General features: G+C 45.0%; 1 protein-coding gene across 1 annotated transcript in view; it reads left to right on the top strand.

Annotated features, from left to right (window-relative positions):
- PPM1E (protein phosphatase, Mg2+/Mn2+ dependent 1E) overlaps nt 1-26,268 on the top strand; it is a 1,271,820-nt gene that overhangs the window by 926,201 nt on the left and 319,351 nt on the right. The gene's annotated exons all lie outside the window — the stretch shown is intronic.

Here is a 26,268-nt window from a genome sequence, read left to right as displayed (position 1 = left end):
GACAAGCAGCTGGGTACAAGAGGATTCTACATGTATAGTGAACCCCGTTTTTTGGATTGGGTTAAGTGAGTGAAGCTGGCTACAAGCCACCTGAAAGGTTAACCTACATAATGCATGCATTATTCGTTTATTGAAGAATTATGTTGTAAGTTTAGGAAGTAAGATGAGATATCCTAAAGAGTGATACAATAACAAACCACAGATACAGAAGGCAGCTGGCTGTATTATTTAATCAAACTCTGATAAAAAAAAATGGACTAGAAAAGGCAGATGATATGAAAAGAGTGGACATTGTGAGAAACTTGAAGGTGTCTCCCTGACTAGTCCCTGCGGTTCTGTCACGCAGGTGGCCAGGACACGGCCATCGCTATTGGATCCAGGTCCTGGCGGTGGACCAGTGAGGGAGGATCACCTGGATGAGGCTCCTCGTAATGGGAATCTTCTTCTGACACCTTTTCCCCATTCTGCCATGTAGGATACTCAGAAACTCTACCCCCCCTTTTCTGGCACGAACACTTTCGCACAGTACAAAAGACAACGGACTAACACCAGAGCCGTTTAACTGTCATGTCCCAATACAAGGATCAGGTAGAGTCAGGCACTTGACCAGAACCACACACACCTGATGGCCCTTTCCCTTCCCCAGAGGGATAAAAGGTGGAGCACAAGGGCACAATACAAGCAAGGCAGACCACACAACGGGAGGGCGACAAGGAGAGAAGCAACCTTGCCCTTTCTGAGCCAGGCCCGTGAAAGCTCCACAGAAGGAATCGTAAGACCGCGAAAAGTAGCCAACCTGTGTTGCAGCAGATGTCAACGGTACACGGGGCCCTGCTCTGCTGATGACCAAGCCGGGGAGAGACGCTTGCCACCGTGGTACCGTCCTTGAATCCAGAGACAAGAAAAGCCAAGCAGTTCATCACAGCTGGTGAGTCGAGGGGAGAATCGATAAGAAACCGAACTGTGTTGAACAAAAGTAGCAAAACGGCTGATTGAAGAAAAGTACAAAGAACTGTTAATACAAGAGGGGAAAACCAGCTTCAGAGGAGTCCGGCACCACGTGGGTGCTCACTCGAGAGACTGTGGGCGATTACTCTATTGTTGAAACTACTGTTACCAGAAGGCCTTGGGAACTAGGTGAGAAAGGAGCCAAAGTGGTCATACAAGGGTCCAGCAAAATCCTCTGTACAGTCGAAAGTCTTTGACTGGCAGAAGTTGAAAAGCTAACAGAAGTGAATCCCTAGGGTAAAAAAGTAGAAGAAATTGAGTGATTAATACAATTTGGCAAGGGTGAACCCAACCGAGGGATGCTGATGGAAAGGGGCGAAGCCTAAATTCCAGATGAACAGTGTGTTGACAAAGGTGAACCCGACAGAGGGATGTCCACGGTGAACTGTTTAAAAAGACATTAAGATTCGTCAGGTATTGTTTAAAAAGACAATGAGACTTCTGAATGTCCGACGGAGGGAGGCAAACAGTTGAGAAGGGTCTGAGCGCGGAAGAGGGGGATCCAGGGGAGAAAATAAATCACCCACCGACCCATGAATGCAACAGAGAGTCTTTTGGAATACAAGCCAGAGTGAACCCGACAGATGGAGACTGATATTCGAGAGGAGCCTGAGCCTGGAAGAGGGGGACCCAGGGTAGGAGAATTATCACCCAAGTACAATCAGAGAGGAACTTTTGTTGAGCTTTTTGTTTGTTATTTTGAACCTATCAGGCCCTAAGAAGCAATAGAGTCAACCACCGAAGGTCCTGATATCGATAGGAACTGTTTGTGGACCTGAGCCTGGAAGAGGAGGATGCAGGGGTGAAAAGTCATCACCCAAGGTACGTGCTGAAAGGAACTTTTGTTTACTGCTTAACCACCCAAGGTCCTGATACCAGAGAAACGTAACTGTCGCCTTGTGCTGGAAAAGCTCAAAAGTGTATTGTGCTCAGGAGTTCCCCTTGTCCCGTGCTCAAAATGTGGGGAATGGAGATCTCACACCAACACATCCTGACTTATCATTCGTGAACACTTTTTTTCTTTCTTGTGAACGTCATACCACACTCTTTTTGTATTTAGCTGTAAGTACTGGCAATCGTTTTATTTTTTAGTATAGGCCCTTTTATTTGACAAGACACCACTAGGACTGCCTTACTTTTCATTTCATGGTTGTAGCTTGCTCCCACCTTAGCTTTAGATTTAGATTAGGCGTTTTCCCAACATGCATGTCCAGTTTAATAAACATCCTTGAACTGTGATCACTTCTGTCTGTCTATTCTTGATACCATGCCTACCTTACAACATTCAGTAGGTGACCCTTTGGAATAAACAACATCATCATGTCACAATTCACACCTTTAGTTCTTGTTGCCAGCCAGCTCTTAGGAGCATGCTTTGGGGCTTAACCGATATTCTCCTTGACCTTATGGTTTTGGCTACAGCGATCCTAAAGATCTAGACTAACATTTTAGCATTACTGTCCAGAACCATATGAGGTTTTTACCAGTAAGTAGTCTTTGTTTAATCCATAGATTTCCGCTCCCAGAATCGAATGCACACTGCTTCATCTCCACTCATGCACACCGAGGATGAGTGAAGGATTCAGAACAGGCATGGCTGACATATGCTGGATTTTCACACATTTAAGTCATGTGATCAATAGTCAGCTTTACAAGCCTTGGTGTGTTTGTTTGAGCATTGTCTATGATTCTAGGTTCCTGTTGGAGCCAGCTCACTTGTTGTAAATCACAATTGTTGATTCATTCTTGAATTTTATTTTCTTATGCTTTTCAGGGTTTATCTGCTTTCTGGGTCTACGCAGCTAACACATTTCAAGTGTTTCCCTGTTATTGAAAGGCACAATTTAACTGTAGTGTATTGTGCTTTTATCTTGCTTTGTCCTTCAGTTTACTTCTGTTACCTGAGCCAACACGATTTTGCAAGTACTGTGCTCCTGGTTCTAGTTCTAGTTTCCCTCACGTATTCATCCCTAGGTTGGGAGATATGGTGTTTGATTTTAGCTGTGTCCATCGGAAGGAGAGTTTTTGGTTATTGGCTTGATTTTTCCCATTTTGTACTTCATTGACTTCTCCGTTGGTTCTTGGTTAATTAGTAGGTGTGGTGAGATGTTTCATCTACTTTCCTGCATGAATGTCTGTTTTATTCTCTTCCCTGTCAGCACTACTCCTACTTGCTCCTGGTTTAGAAGCCTTGCACAATAAACTGTCCTCCCTTTGATGTTACAGTCTTAAAGTGTCCTTGTTTGAGCAGCAAGCTTTGTCACTGCCAAACAATTCAGTGTTCCTTAACTTCATTAACATGGTATTTAATTACCTTTCATAATGCCACTGAAGGTGTTCTCTCATAGAGCCTGACATTGCTTGTCCTACCTTTGCACAGAGAGTAACTGTAACAGCGATTGTGGACAAGGCACTTATCAAGGAGTACATTTCCCACATCACTGGTAATATTGCTGTTATATCCTTTCCTCTTACACATCTTTAGTATTGACGTCTATGTGTCTTGGATCCCGAGTGCACGTTGTTTAGAAGTATTAACTACCTGTGTGATTGTAGGCATATGTTCCGTTTGTTCAGAAACGAGAAGTCAAACTCGGTGACCAGTGGAGAAGGGGCAGAAAAGAGAGAAGACGAAACGTACATTATCCAGCCCTTCCAACAATCATAAAAACACTTCATACGCGATCCTCCCCAAGCTCTGCCTTGACAAAGAACCCTCCAAAGGGCGAATCATCCATGAGTCTCAGGCACAGAATCGCTAGGCCATAAATATAGCCTCAATAAACATCCCTCAGATTTCTCCAATCCATCCCATTCAAAAAAGGTTCTTGCTGCAATCTCCTAAGCAGCAGTGTACTGCTTTCCATTGAAAGCCACTTATTGCTTCAATGGGGAAACTTGCTGTTGTCGCAGCTCCTCAATGGCTTTTCAACCTCAAGCAAAGTCTCCTTGTGGGATGCTGACTCGGGACTGAAATTAGGAGACCGCAATGATAGGTCTTCACTCAAATGTCCTTTCAGTTGTTAATCATTGGCAGCCGACTATAATTCCAATCCACAAAGTGGAACCCAACATACACTGTGCCCTGTTTCCCATAGTGCCCAGAGTCCGATCTCCTGTGGGGACCTGTAAACAGTCTACATCAACCATCGATGATCTGCCACCCTTTTATACCTCTGGTTTACCTATAAAAACCTCTTCCTGCTTTATCTGATATCTAGTGATTAATGTGGGATCGCCAACACTGAAAGATAAATGCCCTGCCTCAGGTTGTCCAGAACCTCAACTTTCGAGTCCATCTTCGAGAAACTTCCAAGAGCACATTCTCTGAACATTTTCATTCTCTCCTGGGAAAAGGGTGAGTATGCACTTCCTACTGCAGCAGTGTGAAGATATTGGGTTTGTCAGTTGAGGGAAGCCTGAGAGCTCCGAACTGGCCAGCAGGAAGCCAGACAGGTTGGTTGGCATGGTATATGTGGTCCAGTGGCTGCCAATGGAGCACAGATCACACCCTTTGAACAGGTTGGCATTCTCGCTGAGATCATGAAGTGGACAGAGTGTCGCCCACTTCACAATGAGGCCGGACCAGCGTCTTCCGAAGGGAATACAGCGGGTCTCCACAGTGAAGCAATATGGTCAGCAGCTGCCATTGTTGAGGGTCCACATCCTTAGCAAGCAATGGGAGACCATTTACATAAACACGGTGCCAAACCCGACTGGAGGGGAACTGGCTGACATGTGCAGTGTAGAGAAGAGGGGAGTTTGTTTTCCAACTGCAGGAAATCGTTGCACAAGGAAGAGCAGCAGGCAGGTTACTGTGAATGATGGTACGCAGTCTTTTTACCGTGTATTGATCACTATAGTCATTTTTTACCTGTGATTTCTACTGAGGCGTGATTGGGCAAGTCAATGAAGGGTGGGGTGGGTGGTTAAGAGTGTGGGGTTGTTGGGTGAAATGGGGACTAAAGGCAGTCTCACTCTGCATTATGCAGTAAAAAAACAGTACACATTTGGTTTAAAAAAAAGGCAGTGAAAGATTTAAGTTAAAAACACATAGAATACTGCATGATATGTTTATTAGAATTTATATTGACAGCAGTGCTAAACTGTGGAAAAAGTCCCTGAGCAGTACCCAGGTCTGCAGATAAGCGATGCACCTATCCGCTCTACTCCCTAAAATTGGGCCAATCCTCCATATAAAATAGAGAGTAACAGTGTGCGGGTATTTCTCTATTGATGTCGCCCGCACAGCTTTGTTGATATGTGCAGACGGATTTATGTGCGAATGTCATATTGTTAAGAACGATGTTGAGGAAGATTGCCCACTGAAGGCTGGCCCCCATAAGGTCCCTCGGTTCGTCTCGCCTTTGTCATTTCCGGAAGCCTCCCTGCTTGGCCCTCTCTGATTGCCACCCCCATCTAGACCAACCCCCACCTCCCGCCATCACTTACCTGTGTTGACGGTCTTGTGGCCCCCCAGGGTTAAGTGCTATACACTTTTGTACGTCAGCGTCTCTACTTCGCTCATTTGTGCACTGCTCTTCTCCCACGATGGCCACTAGACCTCCAACAGGTTAGATCAGTGGCATTTGTGTGCCGCTCCACAGAGGACCTCTGCAAATGTGTTCCATGATCTCAGGAGGTGCTTAACAATAGCAATTCATCTATTCATTCACAGGAAGTAGTCAATTAATAGAAACCCGAGTTTACTATAAACATTTCCGTTTATAAATGATAATTACATTATTATTTGATTACAAATACTCCAGTTGACAATGAGAAGAACTTTTCCCCTGCTCCCTTCAATTCTCATTACTCTTAATTTCCAAAAATAGTATTAAAAGACTTCTGCTTCAAAATGTCATCTGGTGTCTGATGTAATCTGCGTGTTGGCACAAAGAGCAGAAGATGCAGGGGATGTGCAGAGAGAATTTGTAACCTGGAAAAACGGACTGATCTGTGATTCAGCTAATCTGTGACATGAGATAACTATTTATTATGACAGGGAAGAAAAAGATGGATGGCAAAGCAATACATGAGTTGCCATAGGGATGCTTGTGATTGTGTTTCCTAGTCACACGAGATTATGCTCTCTGAACTACTTCCCATCTCTCTAATTAAAAAAAGATTGTAGGCATCGGAAATGTCTGGCCGTTTTTGGCAATGCCGGCCCAGTTTGCAATTTCTAATTACTTATGGAGTTCAAAAAACGAGAGGCAGACCGTTTTTTGAGACAATACATTTTCCTACGTTTTCCGAGGAGGCACACATAGCCATACTAAAGATATTACTGGCTATAAGTTCTAAATCAAAAGATCCTGATGGCTGTGCAGGTGAAATTTTAAAGACGGTCGGTATGGGATAACGATATATGTTTTAAATTGAGTGGTAACATAAAGATAGTTCACAACAGTCCTGTATTAAACTGCAGTAGTGCACGAAATAGACATACTACCCAAAAATATCTCCTCAGGAACTAATGGATGTGAATTGTCGCAGACAGTGCGGAACAAATTAATCTGAAAAGCCGGTAGCACCTTTAATTTAATGCTTAACCAATCAGGTTGCTAAGAACCAAACAATCCGTGACAGTGAAAGTCTATGTGTGGCGCTAGCTGTGCACTGCTTGTGCCCACCCACTGCCCTCCCCATTACACCACTTCCCTATTTCCACCATACTCGACCCGTCGAATTCCCAAACTACTGTCCACACCTACACCCCACTCCTTAGCTACACCTACTTGCTGCCATCTCCAGGGCCTGCACAGTCCTGCTCAACAATATTAGGTGTATTTTTCCACTCATAAAACAAACCCTTCGCTTCCCGGGTATTTGACCGAGGAAGCAAATGGCTACATTGCTGCATTTGGCAGGCAGTTCTTGGTGGTAATAACCTGTTGCCCTCGTTAAAGGCCGTCCCTTCATTTAAGGTTTTTAACTTAGGTGGCAGTCCATTACCATCTAGTACAGCCCACCAAAGAGGCATTATAACTTAAGTGGCAGCTGGAATTCAATTCTCTTCTGGCTCAGGCAGTAGCATTGTGATGTCACAAGTCAACTGTAATTAAGCAATAAACCACAACGGACAGGTCAAGTGCTCGCCTCTGGCATGGAGCAAGTCTGCACGTTCGAGCCCTCGCAGGGCCAACCCAGCACTTCTTTCTTCAAAGGTCGGTAAATTGAGCCCCATGAAAGTGGGTAATAATAACAGCCATTATTTCGTCCCTTCAAAGCGGAGGGCAGGGGGAAGGGTCTGGCATTAAAAACTCTTTAAAAGCCTGAAATGATTTGTAATGCTAGCTCAAAGAAAGATATAAAATATTTCTTTGTGGATCTCCCCAGCCATTTTAGACACAGAAGGCACAGGGGAGGATTGAATCAAAGAACTTTGAAGAGAGTCATAGGGCCTGATTTCAATGGGACTTGTCCACTGAAAGACACTTTGTGAATCAGGCCCAGGGTTTGGCTAGAATTCAGACAGTAGATGTAGATAATACATGACCGAGAATCCAAACCGACCAGGGCATCCTAATGTCCAACATGAGTCAAAATTAAGGCTCTTCTTCCACAAGTGTAGTCAGATTTAGAAGATATTTCAGTCCTACTATATCCGCCTAGTTTACATACCATAAATGCATCTGTCACTGGCTTGGTTTCACAGAGAATGCTGTTTGGATAACATAAGATGATAGATGGGTGATAGGATATTAATAATGAATAATAACATATGATGGGTTCTTTAGAAGGGGAGACATGTCACAAATATACTAGAGTTATTAAAGGGAGAGCACCTAAGAAGTAAGGGGAAAAGATATCAAGTACGATACTTGTGTTGACCTGTTCTGCTGTGTTTTCTGTTGATTATGAACTTTTTGTAAAGTGTATTTGGAAATCTTAACGATTTTAAGCCATTACCCTCTGCAGAACACCTGGAAATTCCACATTCCTTTTGGCAGAAATGTCCCCAAAACAGACCTCCGACTGTTCAGTAAACTGGTTTTAGCAAAAGAGGTTATTTTCTCATTTCATAGATATATTTATTTGTATTCATTGTTCTACATAAATTGTAAAGCAGTTGGGAACTTAAAGCATGGTGCACTGTCAATATGAATGATTAACAGATACCCATAACATACCTGGAGATGGGGGGCGTGGATAGGCAGCTATGATGTGAGGAAGCTCTCCTAGTTTTCCCTGTAAGATCCGATAAGATCCTGACCAAAGCAGCAGATCCTGAAACATTTGAAAGCTGGAAACTAGCGGATTGCCAAGTGAGGGTGAAGCAAACACATGGGCGAAATCTGCAGCAAAATCGGAAGTGATTAGCAGACAAATGCTACCTTTGGCACGTCTACCAGTAAGAATGAACATCCACACAATATATCGGAAGACCCGGATGTAAAGCTCAGGCCCGACCCATTCAGCAAAAGGTAGCACTGAAGTGGACACCAGAAGCAAGGGACACGCTACAAGCAGTGCGCACATGATCGGGACAAAGGTAGGACTAACCTACGAAAGTGCAGTGTGCAGTGCTGATAGCTGTGTTACCGGCGGGTAGTGCAACAAAGCTAGCCAACACAGCGCAGAGCCATAGTGGACCGTAGCACACCCCAGCAGTGTAAGCATATGTGGCAAGCACAGAGACGCAGGTGAGGCACTGGCGAGCTGGAGGAGAGCACACGGGGATGGCCCCATGGAGCCCGGCCGGACCCTCTTGGGACAAGAGAGGAATAATTGAAGCCACGGTGTGCAGCAGTGAATCAGAAGCTGCGAGGTAGGCCGAGGAGGATCACGGACTAGAATGGGCTATCGGGAGTGCCACAAGCCTGCGCAGTTGTAGGTCTGATCAACTCCAAAGGGAGAACCAGGAGGGGGGACTAAACGGCGCGATTCCACGCAAATGTGATGTAAAGCCTCAAATACAAAGTTAAGCAAGTTAAGGAAAACACAGGAGGCCTGAAAGAAGCCACTAAAGACATATCGACACTGCAACAACATATGAAGAACCTGGAAGGCGGAGTTGAGGATGCAGAAGTGCGCGCCAGAAGGAATAATGTCTGAATCATTGGCCTTCCACAAGGGGAAGAAGGCACAGACCCCACAAATATTGTGGAGACCATGCTTCTACAAGAAATAGACCCTGGCAACCTAACCCAGGGCTTCCCAGTTGAAAGAGTACATAGATCCCTGGCCAGGAAATGAGCGCAAGGGGCCCCACTAAGGCCCATCATAGCCCAAATACTAAATTATAAAGGTGGGGAAAAAAATCCTGGAAAATTTTAGGAAAGGAGGCATGATACAAAGAGCATAAGCGAGAATTACTGCGTACCCAGATTACACCCTGCAGGTGCAAAAACAGAGGATGCAGTTCACGTCAGTCAAGAAGGGACTCTGGAAAGCTAGCCTAAAATACATGCTGTTACACCCAGCCAGGCTCAAAATAATTACCAATGGATGCACTATGTTTTTCGATACCCCTAAAGACACGCAAAGATGGATGGACACCGAAAATCTGCCAGTGCGTGCTGACAGCCATGTAGGAGACGTAATGGCAGACACATGAAGGGCAGGCCCCCCGAGAACTGGCGAAACAGCGAATAGTCTGTAAATAAGTTTGCACCAATACTGACAGGCTTACATGGAAGACAACCTTTGACAACACTACGATCTGTGAGACGTCAGGAGCAACCAACACAGACCCCAGACTACAGCAAACAAGAGCATAAGGACGTTCTTTACCCGAGATCGGTTTTTCTTTTCTCTGGATACTAGCAGCTACATATCTGCCTGCCACACCCCGGACATCAGTACACAAGACACTGGAGCCGGAGTGAAAAGCGAGAATGCCCGAGCACGAGGTACAGAGCTGGGCACACACCGGGGATGGGGAAGTTATGGGGCCGTGGGGAACAGTTGTGGAACAACCTACAAGACCAGCACAGCATGTGCAAGTGGGGAACAGTGTACCAAGGAGACGTATGGAAAATCGTACCAACAATGGGAGAACTTAAGATAGCCTCCTGGAACGCTAGATAGTTACATTAAGAGGAACAGACTGATGACATACTTACGCCGACAGAAAATTGACATGGCGCTCCTGCAAGAGACGCACCTTAATGTTGAGAAACTATCTGCTCTCACAGAAAGTTGGCAGGGCACCACAGTGCATACGTTAGAGGGGGTATGAACATGGATGGCACTGATGGTCCCCTTCCGGGGGCTGCAGACGCTTAAAGATAAAGAGGGCAGAGTGGTTACAGTACAAGGTTTTCTGGAGGCTAGGGAAGTGTGCATCATAAACACGTACGCACCCAATCACAACACTGCAGCCTATATACGCACGTTATACCCCCAAATCAGCACACAAAGAAACTGCACACTTACATGGGAGGAGACTTTAATTGTGTGCTAGATCCCAAATTGAAAATATCACACAACAAATTCATGCACCCGACCCCTGCGGCCAAAGCCCTGAACATCCTGTTGCAGGAGTTCAACCTAGCAGACATCTGGAGAGAGCGCCACCCATGACACTCTGTATATTCTCACTACACTGCCCCAACAAACCTCTACACCAGACTAGATTACTCACTCACTCACTAGATTATTCACAGGAATAGAAACCTTTTGCGAAATCACCACAGAGGAATACAAAGTGCGGGTGCTGTCGGATCACTCACCGCTAATAATACTATGGCGCGCCTTCCTATCTAGAGCATGCATTCCAACCTGGAAGCTCAGAAGCGAGGCCTTCAGAGACGAGGTGAACACCTTCACGGGGGAATTAAAGACTACTTTGAACATACTATTGGCATCTGCCGGGACATTATGGGAAGCCTTTAAAGTAGTAATTAGAGGAACAGCAATTGCTAAGGCTGGGGACATACAAGCCACACTAGTGAAGGACATAGCAGATGCAGAAGCCACAATAGAAGAAATTGAACAAGCAGGAGAGCTGACAAGGGAACAAGCATGTGAGGCTAACCGCCTGAAGCACAAATGCTTAAAGCACTGGGATAGGTTAGGTACTCTAAAATATACTAAATATGTAGGAAAAATACCACGCAGAAGGGGACAAACTGGGGCGCTTGCTGGTGTGGCTATGTAGGAGCGAATCCAAACACAAACCAATATGGGCAGTTACAGATATGGACAGGATGTTGTAGGTGTCACAGGAAAGGATAATTGTTTTCTCAAATACTATAAAGAGCTATACGCAGACACAGTTATTACACAATTCTCTTACATAGCTGAGGCCCTTGTGCACATAGATCTTCCATAGTTAGACAAAGAGGCGGCAGCACAGTTAGAGGTCCCCATAACACTAGAAGAGCTGGAGTTGACCATGAGAGGGTTACCAGCAGGCAAGATACCAGGGACAGATGGGCTTCCCAACGAATGTTATAAAGAATACATGGAAGATATCATGCCCCTTCTGTTATAAATGCTGAATGAAGCCTTTGACACTGAAACCCTACCGATGTCGCTGAGGGAATCCCTTATTATACCGCTGCTGAAACCAAACAAACCCGACACGGACTGCACCGCATACAGACCCCTGTCACTACTGAACCAGGACGGGAAAATACTGACAGCATTACTGGCCAATAGGCTCAAACATACACCCCGACCAAACGAGATACGTTGCAGACAGGAATATTACAGGAAATCCTAGGAGGCTGCGCCACTTCATTGACCGAACCAAAGCTAGTGAGAAACCCTGCACAATAGCCTCACTAGACGCGGCCAAGGCATTTGACTCGGTCAGGTGGCCATGGCTACTGGCTACATTGAATAGCTAGGGCTGTTCTGACTTGAGTGTCGTGTAGACCGATGAGTCCTCTGTCCCCAAGTGACGCACAGGGGAACTTAATAGAAACCCGCTGTGCGACCTTTGAGGCCACAGGTGGGAGATGTCTTCCCAGATCCACGGAGCCTCTGGAACACCGATGTTGCTGTCGAGAAGGAACGGGGTTAAGTACCAGGCAATCACAATACAGTCAGATAAACAAAAGGATCTAAAATGTCTTACCTATCTGGTGTAAGGGTAACCCAGGTAACCTAGTAGAGAGGTTCGAGACTCAGATGATGCGGCGGTCCCTGGAATGGTAGAACCGCAGGTTAGCGTGGATGAAGGGTTAGCCACCTGTAGGAGAGAGGGCTTGACTTGAATCCCAAGAAGGGAAAGGGCGTAGAAGTTCCGCAAGGTAACCAGGGATGATCCAAAGGCAAGTCGAGGTGAAGTCCAAAATCCGGTAACAGGGCAACAGTTCCAAGCAAAGGTACAAAAGGGGTGTCCGAGGGAGTCCGAGGTAGAGTTCCGTGATCAAGATAGCAAGGAGCAAGTAGTAACGCCAAACAGGGTCTGAAGCCAGCTGAGAAGCAATGAGTGTTCTGTCTCTCAGACCTTTATACTGTGTGTCTGGGAGTCATGTGACGTCTCTGGATCATGTGACGTCCAACAAGGACACGTGACTCTGGATCACGTGACCGACGTGGTGACGTAACACCGCCCCTTCTGCTATACGCTCTCCAAGGCAATTGCCAATGCAGAAAGGGTTGCAATCGAGCCCGTACACCAAAGCTGGTACGGGGTTTTCGGTTCTTTAGGTTAACCGAATCACCTGAGCCTGGAACCGTGGGAGGGGATGGTGGAGAAATGTGAGCAGTGTTCTGATGTGTAGTGAACTGGTGTGCAGAGGATCGTCTAACATAGCCCCCCCCAATGGCCCACGACCCCGTGGGCAGGACGGATGATCCTTATGGAAGCGGGCCACCAGCCGAGGGGCGTTCAGATCCAAGGCGGAAACCCATGAACGCTCCTCCGGGCCGTAACCCTTCCAATCCACCAGATATTGGAGCCTACCCCTAAACCATCGGGACCCTAAAATGGCCGACACCTCAAAGACATCAGGAGAGGACAGGGACACCGGTGCAACAGGGGTACGAAGGCGGACAGAATCGGGGCAAGGCTTGAGGAGGGATACATGGAATACAGGATGGATACGCCAAGAACTAGGAAGCACTAGACGAAAAGCCACCGGATTCACTACCTGTGAGACTACATACGGGCCGACAAAACGAGGTAGCAGTTTCCGGCAACCCACTAGGCGAAGGTGACGTGAAGACAACCAGACCCTAGAACCCACCACCAGAGGGGGAGCAGCCAGACGTTTGCCATCCACACGGGCCTTCATGGCAGTCTTCGCTTCCGTGAGATGAACCACAGTACTAGCATGTACAGCAGACAGATCCCTAAGACACGTTGTGGCCGCAGGATTCGAAGAACTAGAAGCATCAGGGACTGGCAAGACCTTGGGATGTTGGCCGTAGAGGGCGTAGAAAGGAGAATAACCTGTAGCTGAATGAGCCGCGTTATTGTACGCGAACTCAGCAAGCCGCAAAATGGCCAACCAGGAGGTCTGATGTTGCAATATAAGGCAGCGAAGATACTGCTCCATAGATTGATTCGTCCTTTCGGTCTGCCCATCGGTCTCAGGATGATATGCCGAAGAATACCTGGTATCAATGCCCAACAATTTAGTCAACGACCTCCAAAACCGAGAGGTGAACTGCGATCCTCGATCGGATATAATGACCGAAGGGAGGCCGAATAACATGAACACATGTTCAAAAAACAAGTCCGCCAAGACCGGGGCCGAAGGAATACCTTTACAAGGGACAAAACGAGCCATTTTTGTAAACGTGTCCACCACTACCCAGATGGAGTCAAAGCCTCGTGACTTGGGGAGATCGGTAACGAAATCCATAGTCAGTGTATGCCAAGGCCTGGGAGGAACTGGAAGCGGAAGTAGCAACCCAACCGGTCGGCCTCTCCGATGTTTAGCCTGAGCACACACTGCACATGAATTGACATAGCAGTCTACATCGCGCTTCATAGAGGGCCACCAACACCAGCGCTTGAGAAGATCTAAAGTGCGCTCTTGACCGGGATGGGCATTAAAAGGGGCATCATGAGACCACTCAAGGGCCAGATTACGAGTGTCGGGTGTGGGAAGGAATAGACGTTCATGTACGAAAGGCAACCCATCAGAATACACGGGGTCCCATTCTCGCAACTGGTCGGAATGATTGCTAGTCCAGGATCGGACCGAGTCTAATAATGACAATGAAGGTGTACAAAGACAAATCACATGACTCTTTCCGAGAACAGTGTCAGGAAAGGTTGGCAACTCGACCCCCCCTGGGGAACGTGACAAGGCGTCTGCTTTTCCATGTGCAGTGCCAGGACGATGGATAATACGAAAATCAAAAGAGGAAAAGAAAAGATGCCATCGGACCTGTCTGCTATTAATGCACTTCAATGAGGCCAGATCCTGTAAATTCCGGTGATCTGAGTATACAGTGATGGGATGTTTGGCCCCCAGAAGATGATGGCGCCAAACACGAAAGGCATCCATGACAGCCAAGAGTTCTTTCTCCGTAACAGTGTAATGAGTCTCAGTACTGGAGAACTTACGGGAATGGTATGCCACTGGGTGTAATTTGCCTGTTGTAGGACACGTTTGTGACAATACCACACCGAGAGCAAAAGAAGAGGCATCTGCCTCTACTATGAACAGAAGATCAGGATTGGGGTGCTGGAGTACCGGTGCGGTAGTGAAAGCAGTTTTCAAAGCCTCAAAAGCCTCCTGATGTTCCCCGTGCCAATGATAGGGTACCTGAGGACTAGTCAGAGCCGTGAGCGGCGCAACAATTGTGGAAAAAGAAGAAATGAAACGTCTATAAAAGTTGGCGAATCCCAAAAAGGCCTGCAAGGACTTGAGTGTTTGAGGTACTGGCCAATCTAATACTGCTTTGACCTTAGATTCGTTCATGGATAACGCCCCAGGGGTGATGTGGAAACCCAGAAACTCAACAGAAGTTTTATGGAACTGACATTTCTCAGGTTTGGCAAATAAGGAATGTTCTCTCAAACGGGATAGTACTTCTCGAACATGCTTTACATGGTCATCAAGATCACGAGAAAAGATTAAGATGTCGTCCAAGTACACAACCATGTAAACGTCCAGAATATCCCTGAATATGTCATTCATGAATCGTTGGAATGTGGCTGGGGCATTACATAGGCCAAAAGGCGTGACTAAATATTCGTACAAGCCGTAACGAGTACAGAAAGCCGCTTTCCACTCGTCTCCCTCGCGAACGCGTACTAAATTGTATGCGCCACGTAGGTCAAGCTTGGTGAAAACGGAAGCATGAGTTAAATGGTCCAGAAGTGGGGTGATTAACGGGATTGGATATCTATCCTTTTTTGTGATAGCGTTAAGACGCCGATAATCCACACAAGGGCGTAAATCCCCCTCCTTCTTGGGTACAAAGAATATGGGACTAGCTGCTGGTGAAGTGGAGGGACGGATGTGTCCTAAACGTAAGGCGTTCTGTACATACTCTTTCAATGCTTGTTCCTCCGAAGGGGACAAAGAATAGATCCTGCCCGAAGGGATAGTGGAATCAGGAAGTATTTCGATTGGGCAGTCATATGGTCTATGTGGAGGAAGTACCTCGGAAGAGCCCCGATCGAAAACCGATTTGAATGCTTTGTACTCAGGCGGAATCCCAGACACCAACCCCCCAACAGTATGTGAATGAACAATCTCTGGATCACCAACAGTGAGTTGAGCTAAAGCTCCCAAGGCCCGAGAAGGTGTGTCAGAGGCTTGATGGACCGGGAGACAATAATTCTGACAGACTTCGGACTCGAAGAGTACAGTGCCTGACTGCCAATTGATCAGTGGGTTATGTTCACGTAACCATGGAATTCCTAGTATGATACCGAATTGGGGTGTGGTAATTAAATCAAAACATAAGGTTTCTGTGTGTGTTTCTTGTATGTTCAACAAGAGGGGTGCAGTTTGGTGTCTAACAGGACCAGAAACCAATGCAGAGCCGTCTACGGCTTGGACATGTTCCGGTCGTGTTTTTACCACTAAAGGTAGGTTGAGGGAATGGGCCAAATCAATATCTATGTAATTACCAGTGGCACCTGAATCAATGATGATATTGACTGCATGAAGAAGGCCTGTAGAGGGACATAGAGTAGCCTTTACAGAGACGGGTTGGACACGAGCAAAGGCAAGAGAGGTACCCGGAGATGATGACGGGACACTCGACCTGTTCTCCGGATCTAAGGTCGAGCCATCCGAAAAACCTGGCTCTTCTTGGGACGTCGAGGACACTCTTTCACAATATGTCCAGTGGTGCCACAATAAAAGCATGCATTGTCCACCCTTCTACGTTCCCTCTCTGATGTTGTGATAGGACTACGTAAACCTCCCACTTGCATAGGTTCTTCTGTACTGGAAGCAGGAGTACTAGCAAGAGTAGGATGGGAAGAGACCCCCAATTCAGCTCTACGCTCTGATCGTCGTGCATCTACCTGCAAGACGAGATCAACCAATTCCTGATACTGAGTAGGCATAGAAGGGATAACTGATAAAGCATCTTTCATGGTGTTACTCAACCCCCTATAAAAGACCACCGCCCGCTTGTTTTCTGGCCATGATGTTTCTGCAACTAGCTGGTTGAAACGAGTGATGTATTCTATCAAAGTCCTTCTACCCTGAGTCAGTTCTAAAAACTCCAAATCCCTAGACTGCGCCTTGTGTCGAGTATCGAATACTCAAGACATTTCTAGAACCAACAAATCAAAGTCGTAAAGGACTGGGCTATTATTCTCTAGCAGGGGATTAGCCCAAGCGGCAGCCGTTCCGGCTAAATGGGAGAGGGCGAAGGCGGCTTTAGTAGTGGAAGTAGGAAAAGCCAAAGGTCTGCATAAGAAGTGTAACTTGCACTGATTAACAAAGGTTCTGAATTTCTTGGGGTCACCTTGATAGCGTTCCGGAGAAGCCAGGGGGGAAGGAGATGGGAGGATCATTGGAGTTGGGACTGTAGAAGTAGCCAAGGGAGGGGGTGTAGTGAAGGAGCTGGCATCTCCAAACTCAGGGTCTGCAGGAAGGGAATGCTGAACACTCTGTATGGAATCCAACCTTTGGTGGATCACTGTGTTCGCGGCTGCCATATCTGCCCTTAATATTGTAATTGCCTGGACTAAAGCAGCTATGGGTTCTTCCGTGGATCCCTGCATCGTCAAACACGACTATACGGCTTCTCAGTCTGTTCTGACTTGAGTGTCGTGTAGACCGATGAGTCCTCTGTCCCCAAGTGACGCACAGGGGAACTTAATAGAAACCCGCTGTGCGACCTTTGAGGCCACAGGTGGGAGATGTCTTCCCAGATCCACGGAGCCTCTGGAACACCGATGCTGCTGTCGAGAAGGAACGGGGTTAAGTACCAGGCAATCACAATACAGTCAGATAAACAAAAGGATCTAAAATGTCTTACCTATCTGGTGTAAGGGTAACCCAGGTAACCTAGTAGAGAGGTTCGAGACTCAGATGATGCGGCGGTCCCTGGAATGGTAGAACCGCAGGTTAGCGTGGATGAAGGGTTAGCCACCTGTAGGAGAGAGGGCTTGACTTGAATCCCAAGAAGGGAAAGGGCGTAGAAGTTCCGCAAGGTAACCAGGGATGATCCAAAGGCAAGTCGAGGTGAAGTCCAAAATCCGGTAACAGGGAAACAGTTCCAAGCAAAGGTACAAAAGGGGTGTCCGAGGGAGTCCGAGGTAGAGTTCCGTGATCAAGATAGCAAGGAGCAAGTAGTAACGCCAAACAGGGTCTGAAGCCAGCTGAGAAGCAATGAGTGTTCTGTCTCTCAGACCTTTATACTGTGTGTCTGGGAGTCATGTGACGTCTCTGGATCATGTGACGTCCAACAAGGACACGTGACTCTGGATCACGTGACCGACGTGGTGACGTAACACCGCCCCTTCTGCTATACGCTCTCCAAGGCAATTGCCAATGCAGAAAGGGTTGCAATCGAGCCCGTACACCAAAGCTGGTACGGGGTTTTCGGTTCTTTGGGTTAACCGAATCACCTGAGCCTGGAACCGTGGGAGGGGATGGTGGAGAAATGTGAGCAGTGTTCTGATGTGTAGTGAACTGGTGTGCAGAGGATCGTCTAACAAGGGCATAGGGCCCACATATATGAAATGGGTGCACCTGCTGTACAACACGCCGGTGGCTAGAGTTAAGACAGGCAGCCAGATTTCGGAACAATGGATGCAGAAAAAAGGCACGAGACAGGGATGCCCATGGTTCCCAATGTTATTCATACTAGCCCTAGAGCCCCTAGCAGTGTACCTCCGTAAAGAATGCAAGGAGGCAGGCATATAGGTGCACGGCAGGTGGCACTGGATGCAGATGACATGCTCATTTACTTGCAAAATCCGGAGACCAATCTACAATACATTTTAGATGTACTGGGGCATTATTCAGAACTCTCAGGAATCATAATTAGTGAAAAGAAATTGTGCTTGTTCCCTCTGGCGGGTTGCAAGGGGAGGAAGTTGAGCACATTACTGGTGCTGCCGGTGCAATGGGAGGTGGATACATTTAAATATCTGGGAGTTCATATTTACCATGACCCCAAGATGGAACACTTGCAAAACACACAAAAAGCAGCAGAGAAAGTGACAAAGTCTAGTGACTTCTGGGCTCAACTACCCCTATCACTAATGGGCATGGCTGCATTATTGGTAAACTAAAATGGTGGTGCTCCCCAGATTCCTACACTACTTTGCGAATGTCCCGTATGATATCCCTAGTAGCTTCTTCAAGAAGCTCGATACAGTATGCAGGGGATTCTTGTGGTGTAAGGGTTGAAATAGACTGGCCGTCACAATACGGCAGAAACCATATGATAAAGAAGGCATTAAGGTACCTATCTTTGAGGCATACTTCGTTGCAAGCAAATAACAGTATGTCACAAGATGGCTAGCAGACAAACCGTTGAAAGACACTCACCTGCTTCAACCTACATGCGCCCCATTTTTCCTGAGAGAAATAGTCTGGACCTCAATGACCCATTGACCCAAGCCCCCACTCCTACTGATGCTAGGGAAGGCAATATGGCGCAAAGCCTGCCTCTATTACGTGATCGAACTCCCTATACACCCCAACTCCCACTGGTGGCACTCAAAGCAGATGACCAGCAAACAAGAATACATGTGAGGAAACACTGCACTGCAAAACGGAAGCAGACTTGGCCTGCGCAGACAAGGGAGCCAAATTCACTAGCAGCAATAGAAACACTTTCCAACATCTCAGAAGGGGGCCACAACATATCTGGGATATATGAACTAATTATGTCCCAGGATAAAGACGGGTTAGCAAAAACTTGATACAGTTGGGAAGAGGACCTACAGGGAACAATGACAAACAGTGGGAGAGAGCAATGATATACTACACAAAAGTGTCCAGAAACGCAAAACTTCAGCTCATACAGTTATATATAGCCCACAGAGCATATCTAATGCCAAGGTAATGGTGAGTTTCAGCAGGTCTACAAAACGAAACTGCCGAAAATGCGTGTTGAGCAAGGCAAACATGGTGCACATGTTTTGGGCCTGCAGGGAAATACAGCAGTACTGGGGAGAGATAGCACACGTGTTAACAAAGGCAGACATAGCGTTAGATACAAGGTCCCCCACGGCCTGCCTGCTGGGCATATTTACATGCCCAAACAAAAAGCAGCATAATAGCAAATTAAAGGACTTGGCATACATTCTGGCTAAACGCAGGATAGCAAGGAGTTGGAAGGCAAGCAGAAGGCCAGACGCAAAATTGTGGTGGAAAGATCTCCAGAAATGATTGATCGCAGAGACGACGGCCTGGCAAGAGGCAGACCGGCGAGGTCAAGGAGAGCAAAACACAGACTTAAACACTTGGAGACAATTATTACAAGACCTGCAGGTCTCAGTATGCACCACTACCCAAATTGCAGCAGGAACCCAATTGAACTTGATGGTTAGTGAATAATAATGTATAGTAGGTACAACCCACACATTCAAAGACATAAGAAGTAACAAGGTGGCATACGCTGTTAAATGGGCGGGGATTAGGGTGGGTAGGGAACTAAGCGGCAGACAGACGACAGAGTTAGAGTGTTGTTGTATACATGTATTGTCTGCATTTCTTGTGAAAATCAATAAAATGAATAAATAAAATTAAAAAACCCATACCTGGAGATTTTATCCACGAAAGAAAAACCCAAGCACCCCATGACAGACCATTCCCAGTTATGCGTTCCCCATGGTCATGCGATTTAAGCCTTGGATGTAACACATTCTGTTTCGAAAAGAGATACCATACCATTCATACATTGAAGGCAAACGTTACACAGCCTTGTGAGTTTTCCAATCCACACCGTCTTGCCATAGCTTACAACTGTCCTATTACGCTTCATTCATTTTGTCGTTCGGCTTCCAAGCACATTTCGGCTACGATACTCAGATTTTCTTTTCATTTCCTTCTTAGTATAATTCTCTTCAGCAGCGTTTAACCTTTCATATATCTTCTAAGGAATCTTGGATGGCCGCACATTATTTATGTCTAAAACCAAAGGAAACTGAAATAATGTTCTGCATTGCTTGACCCTAGTTTGCTACTCCTTCTTTGATTTCATTTCGCTCCTTTGCATGTAGCCATTGCCTCCTCAGCCCATAACCTAGCGCTTGTATTTGATTCTGCCTTTTCTGGACAGGATTAAGTTTGACTTGTAACTCAAAATAGTCGGTTTTCCGCTACATGACATTAAGAACTTTTCTCACCTGCTTGCTGTTTCTTCAACCAAATTGTTAATGAAAACCTTTGTCCTTTCTCATTTTAAATGATTGTTATGCACTCTATTTGGGACTACGAAAATGCTTTAATTCCAGGCCACTTGTATTGGTCCGAAACTCTTAAAGACACACAGTTGTCCAGATACTTTGGCTCGGTCCACAAACTCTTAAAAACACACCTCTTCTCCTTGATTTATTGAAATTTCTCAACACCCTCTGGTCTGTCCATTTGTCTCCTTGTATTCTGAAACAAGCTTTTTTTGCATGAACGAATAGCAAATTACATTAAAATGTATACATTGTATTATATATTTCACATTCTGTGGTACACAAACCTTTTTTGGCTAGGGTTTTCCCCAGATGTTTCACCATATCTTGCTCCCCTTCGATGGCTCCCTGTGATTCTTAGATTTGGGATTCATATACTATGTATTCTTTTTTTTGTTTTTTAATGTCTTGACTTGCTTACTCCTGTGGATCTGTCCGACCTTATTATCTAGGCAATTGACTTAATTTACTCAAGTTTTACTGTCCTGTCAGATCCCTGCTTGAGTTTCTTCTCGCTTTGGTTCTTTTGACTTGTTAGTTCCTGAATCACGAAATGCCTTACCTTTGTATTAGTACACCATCATAAAAAAGATTACAAAATGTTTAAAAGAACATGTCTTGAGTGCTGCCTTTTCCCCTACTGACAGATCATGTGATTTTTTTTGTTTTTAAATCATTTGTTTGCTATGTATTTTCTTATGTCAGGTTATTGTATTTCATTGCTTTTGCACAGTGTTTCTTCTTATGTAAAGCACTTTGGAACAAAGAGCTATAGAAATCAAATAAATAAATGAACTCCGGGGTTCCATGCAGATCCCTCCAATTCTTTTTATGTGGCTCTAGTCTGACTTGCTCTGCCACCTTCCCCAGATGTTGCTGGCTGTGCTTTTGTGGGCATCCTCTCTTCTTGTATTTGGTTCTCTCCAGACTATGGCAGTTCCTTTCTGCTCTGACCAGATTTATGCAGAGCGCAATACAGGTTGAAGGATCTATGTGAGTGTTTGGAGCGCAGCACCTGCTGGAAGTTAACAAAATTGACCGACCTCCTCTGTTAACAGAGGAACATAGAGAAACATACAAAGTAAAACCCAAATAAATCTCTTGTAAACCTTTTCTGTTGGCAAACATCCCATATGTCTTGCATTATGAATATCACAATTTTCAGGTAGAGAGATAGCAAAGCTTTTAATGAAATCTTTGTTGGACCTCCACGTTAATAGTGGACCAACACACCAAAGTGTGCATGCTCTTGATGGAAATTGGAAAAAGGGTATTTCTAAATGATTTTAAATTAACTGCATTAAATATGTCTCTTCTGCGGAGCCCACAGCTGTAATGTGCTGCACTGGGATAGCTGGATGCGATCCCAACTGACAACACATGCATCATTCTTGCGTACAGTGTCACTATATCAGCTGAGTGGGTCATGCTCCTATTATCAAATCCATCTACCACTCTGCCATCCGCTCCCTCTGCCTTCTCTCACCTCATGACTCCATCTCCTCTTCTCTCAACTCACTAGGCTGGCTCTCTTTTCATTCACAGCTTAAATTTAATTTCCTCTGTCTAGTCTTCAAATCCCTCTATGCCTTTGCCCCTCCCTACCTATCTCCCTTCTCACTTTTCATACTCCTTCCTGTTCACTCCGTTCTGCGGATCTCTTTCTTCTCTCTCCTCCTACTCCACCCTGTGCCCCTTTCCTGCTTCCGCTCCTTCCAACTTCTGGATCCTTTCCATTGGAACCACCTACCCCTTCCTGTCCGCTCTATTACCTCCTACCCCTCATTCCGCACTTCTCTAACATCTTATCTCTTCCACTCACCCCCCTAGCATCCTTTTTTTTCCCTCTCTCACTACTGACTCTACCTCTTCCTACTCCTCCTAGCACCCCCCTCACTTAGCCCCTCTCCTTTAGCACCTTTCCTATCAATAATGTAAATTGTTCCTTATACTGTTCGCTGGTTCAGGTTCATTTTTCATGTATTGCTTATTGTATTATGCTTGTTCCTCTTGTAAATCGCTTTGGATTAAAGCGCTATATAAATAAAAATAAATACAAATAATATGACTCCTCACCCATCTAAACAACATAACCTGAACATAGGCAACAGCCAGCTCCTCCCAACCGTGCGCATAAAAAACCATTAACACTATTGTTTAATCTGTGTAGTCCTATCTGCTAATGTAATGGCCTATATTAAACAATATTATGCTTGATTGTATAATGCAAAGCCTGTGTGCACTGCTTCACCACTTCAAGGCAATACCAACGGAATATAGTTCACACTTAATAATACTACATATGTGTAAGTGGTTTCAACCCAGCACTCCACCTAAGTCAATGTCTGCCTTGAGATGCCCAGCTGGAACCCTTAATTATGTATTTTTTTATGTCTAAAATTATTTTATTTCTGAATGATGTAGCCATATATCACGCCCCTCTCTTTGAATCACCCCCAGTCTCACTGTACCAAGAAGTAGGTTGTTTTGCAAAGTTAAAAGATTTATTTTATGAATTGAACAATATATATGTATCACACTTTTATGAATTTGAACAATATCTAGATATCACACTATTAATATTTATACAATGATCAGCGTTGGATGATATGACAGTCAACAATCTCTTTAATCAATAGGAGTATGGATGAGAAGAATACTGTAGCATAGAATCAAACTTTGTGTGGGTTCAATGAAATGCAATGATAAGAAATTAATGCAGCACAGAAATAAAACTTGATATGAATTCAATCAAATGCAATGTAATCACTCTTAACCCCTGATACTACTCATTCCCCCCTAATATGCAATATAGAGATGGAAGGAGAGAAAATAGGTTTCAGGAATAAACACTCTTAAATGCAGTTTCAATCCCAGTTTCAATCCCAATTCCCCCAGCAAGCAGATAGAAACAGGAATGATTCTAAAACAGGTCGAATGCTTTTGAATATGGTTTTAAATGAATGGGAAAAATGCTAAAAAATAACTTTAATTCTCTAAAATGGATTCAAAACTAGTGGGGGCCGCTTTTCGATAGCTTCAGGTAAACACTAGCAATGATGATTGAATGACTGATAGATAGGAAACTGAATTCAGAGGTTGAGTGCAAGAAATAGCTATTTTACATGTGTTGAAATTGAGCCAAATACAGAATCGCGGCAAACTTTTCCGCGCGCATTAAGCGCGATTGCGGAAAAACTATAAGGAAACGTTTGAACGCTGACGATGTTAGCTTCAATTTGACACTTAAATTTAGTTTCTAGCATGTATGGTTCAGATGTTATGAAGGTTTCAGTAAAGGTCGATTTTTCACAAAAAGAGTCAAGATTTCAAATGACAGATGCGCTTTTGAAGATTACAAACAAGGATTGGCTTTACACTAAGGGGCAATGAAGATGCGAGATACCAACGGTACAGCCACCAGTCCAGAGGCGCCTCTGTCTGATCTTTGCCCGCTGCAACACTTGCCTTTCTTCAGCAAATATATATTAGCGCAAAGATGATTTATCACTACAATTATCACAGGACTATGTGGATGAGAGAAGGATTCAGGACAGACAAAAGACGTTCTACAATGCAGTTCTGGATATGATAGAATGGGTTGGATTAGATTACTTAAGGATAAGAGATTGGCTATGGACAATTCTATGCTAAATACTCACAACTATGGTTTTGGAATAGGCCCGTCAGGATCTGGTCAAAGGGTTTCGGACTGGAATCTGCTCACCATCGGACAGGGTTCAGGTGCTTGGTTCTGCACTCAGCAAGGCACTCTGGTCTCTGCACGGCCTCTTGGACTGGATCTGACCAGTTGGTTCTGGGTTACAGCTGTGCTCTACTGGTTTGGATCTCTGGGTTCTAGCAAGGGTTCTTGGCTAGAAGCAGAACAACAGCACAGCCCGTCTGTTGAATTGGTTGTGCCCCTTGGAAGTTTGGGGTTAAAATCAGGTTGCAAGATTTTTAAAGGCCAGCTGAGACGGGTTCAGCTTTAGGATTGGGCCTTCTGCTTTCAGAGTTCTGGAGTCTGGATCTTGATTCTCCTGCAGAGCGCTTCGCCAGTAAATCAGTTGATGGGTGAATGTGTGTGTGTCTCTAGGTCCTCAACAGTCCCTATTTATGTATTTCCCAAAAGGGTGGATAGGCTGATTATCTTAAGCCCACCCTCTTGGAAATTGATTGGTCAAAGTATTCCCTCTCTCCTGATTTGAGAAGAAACCAGTGTGTCATGGTGTGTCACGATGATGCTGTGTTTATGGTCTAGGGAAAAACCTCCCCTTTGTTTCCACACAGAAAACATATTTTTCATATAAGCATATTTACAATATCACCAACTTACTAATAATACATATTCACATCCCAAATTAAATAAGGCACATATCCATCAAAGTCCTATCTTCTTAAGAGTTTTGGTTCACAATTGACAGTTTTTCACGCTTTTGGTTGGTTACCCAGTGTCAGATCTGTACACTTTTTCCACATACATGTGCATAACATCTGGCCATACTCCTGTAAATGTTCATATTCCTAGCATTATCACAATTGCTACAATATCAACATTTTTAGTGGTTCAGTCTCTGAATATGGCACAAATTCCAGGGTAGTTTTAAAACGTGAGCGACATTTTCATTTTAATAACCTATAAATTACAGATTTTTACCAGTTCGGCACAGTTTTCTATGAGTCTTTTTCTCAAAACTATATTTTCTACTGTTCCAGATACACATTTCAGTCTAGCCCCGCCTTCCAAGGTTTGGCTGAGCCACGAGCAATTTGAGCCTCTTCCTGCCAGCATCTGGTTTCTGTTGACGCCCAAATTTGCATTTCCTTTCAGTCAAGGGAGTATTTTGTCTCCTGTCAGAGCAACAGGTCAAAATCTCCTCCCACGTCCTTTCACAACTTCCTGCCAGTTCCTCAGCAGAGAGCAGGGGGGAAGATTCATTTGTTTGGGAGAAGCTGTGGAATGTCTTTGAAGTCCAGTGTGGCTGGCTTTAGGTCACTTTTAAAACAATGTTTAAAAGAGTCTTTTTCTAAAACACAATTTACATTTTTAACAAATATATCCACAAATCTCTTAATTCCAGCCTTTTAATATAGAGATTGAATTGAACCCCGTATCAGCCTGAGCGGGTGTCACAGCTAGAGCGCCAGGTCCAAAACATGGCACAGGATCCGTTTGATTGAATTGTACAACCTAGATTCCTTTTGATAGGAAGTCTCTTCCTTTCCATACTTTGATTTTAATGTACCAGTTTAAATGACAGGTTAAGCAAATGCCAGCTTCTTACACAGGCGAGCAGCGGTACTGCGCCCATTTCTGACATATTTTTCTCATGCAAACACCTTTGAATATGGATTTTCTTATGATGAAATGTGCTTCTGCTACCATTGTGCTTAGATGGATTCTTTAGATAAAGTGATGTTTAACACCCAACAAGGATGTTGGATTTTTTCTGCTGTTTGAGAATCATTATTTTGCAAATTTAACAGCCAAGGAAAAACGGATTTTCAAG

This window comes from Ambystoma mexicanum, chromosome 9 (assembly GCF_040938575.1).
Source record: "Ambystoma mexicanum isolate Mex_15411 chromosome 9, UKY_AmexF1_1, whole genome shotgun sequence".
NCBI lineage: Eukaryota > Metazoa > Chordata > Amphibia > Caudata > Ambystomatidae > Ambystoma > Ambystoma mexicanum.
Note: the sequence above shows the minus strand (reverse complement) of the source record. Positions and strands in the feature narration are given on the sequence as shown.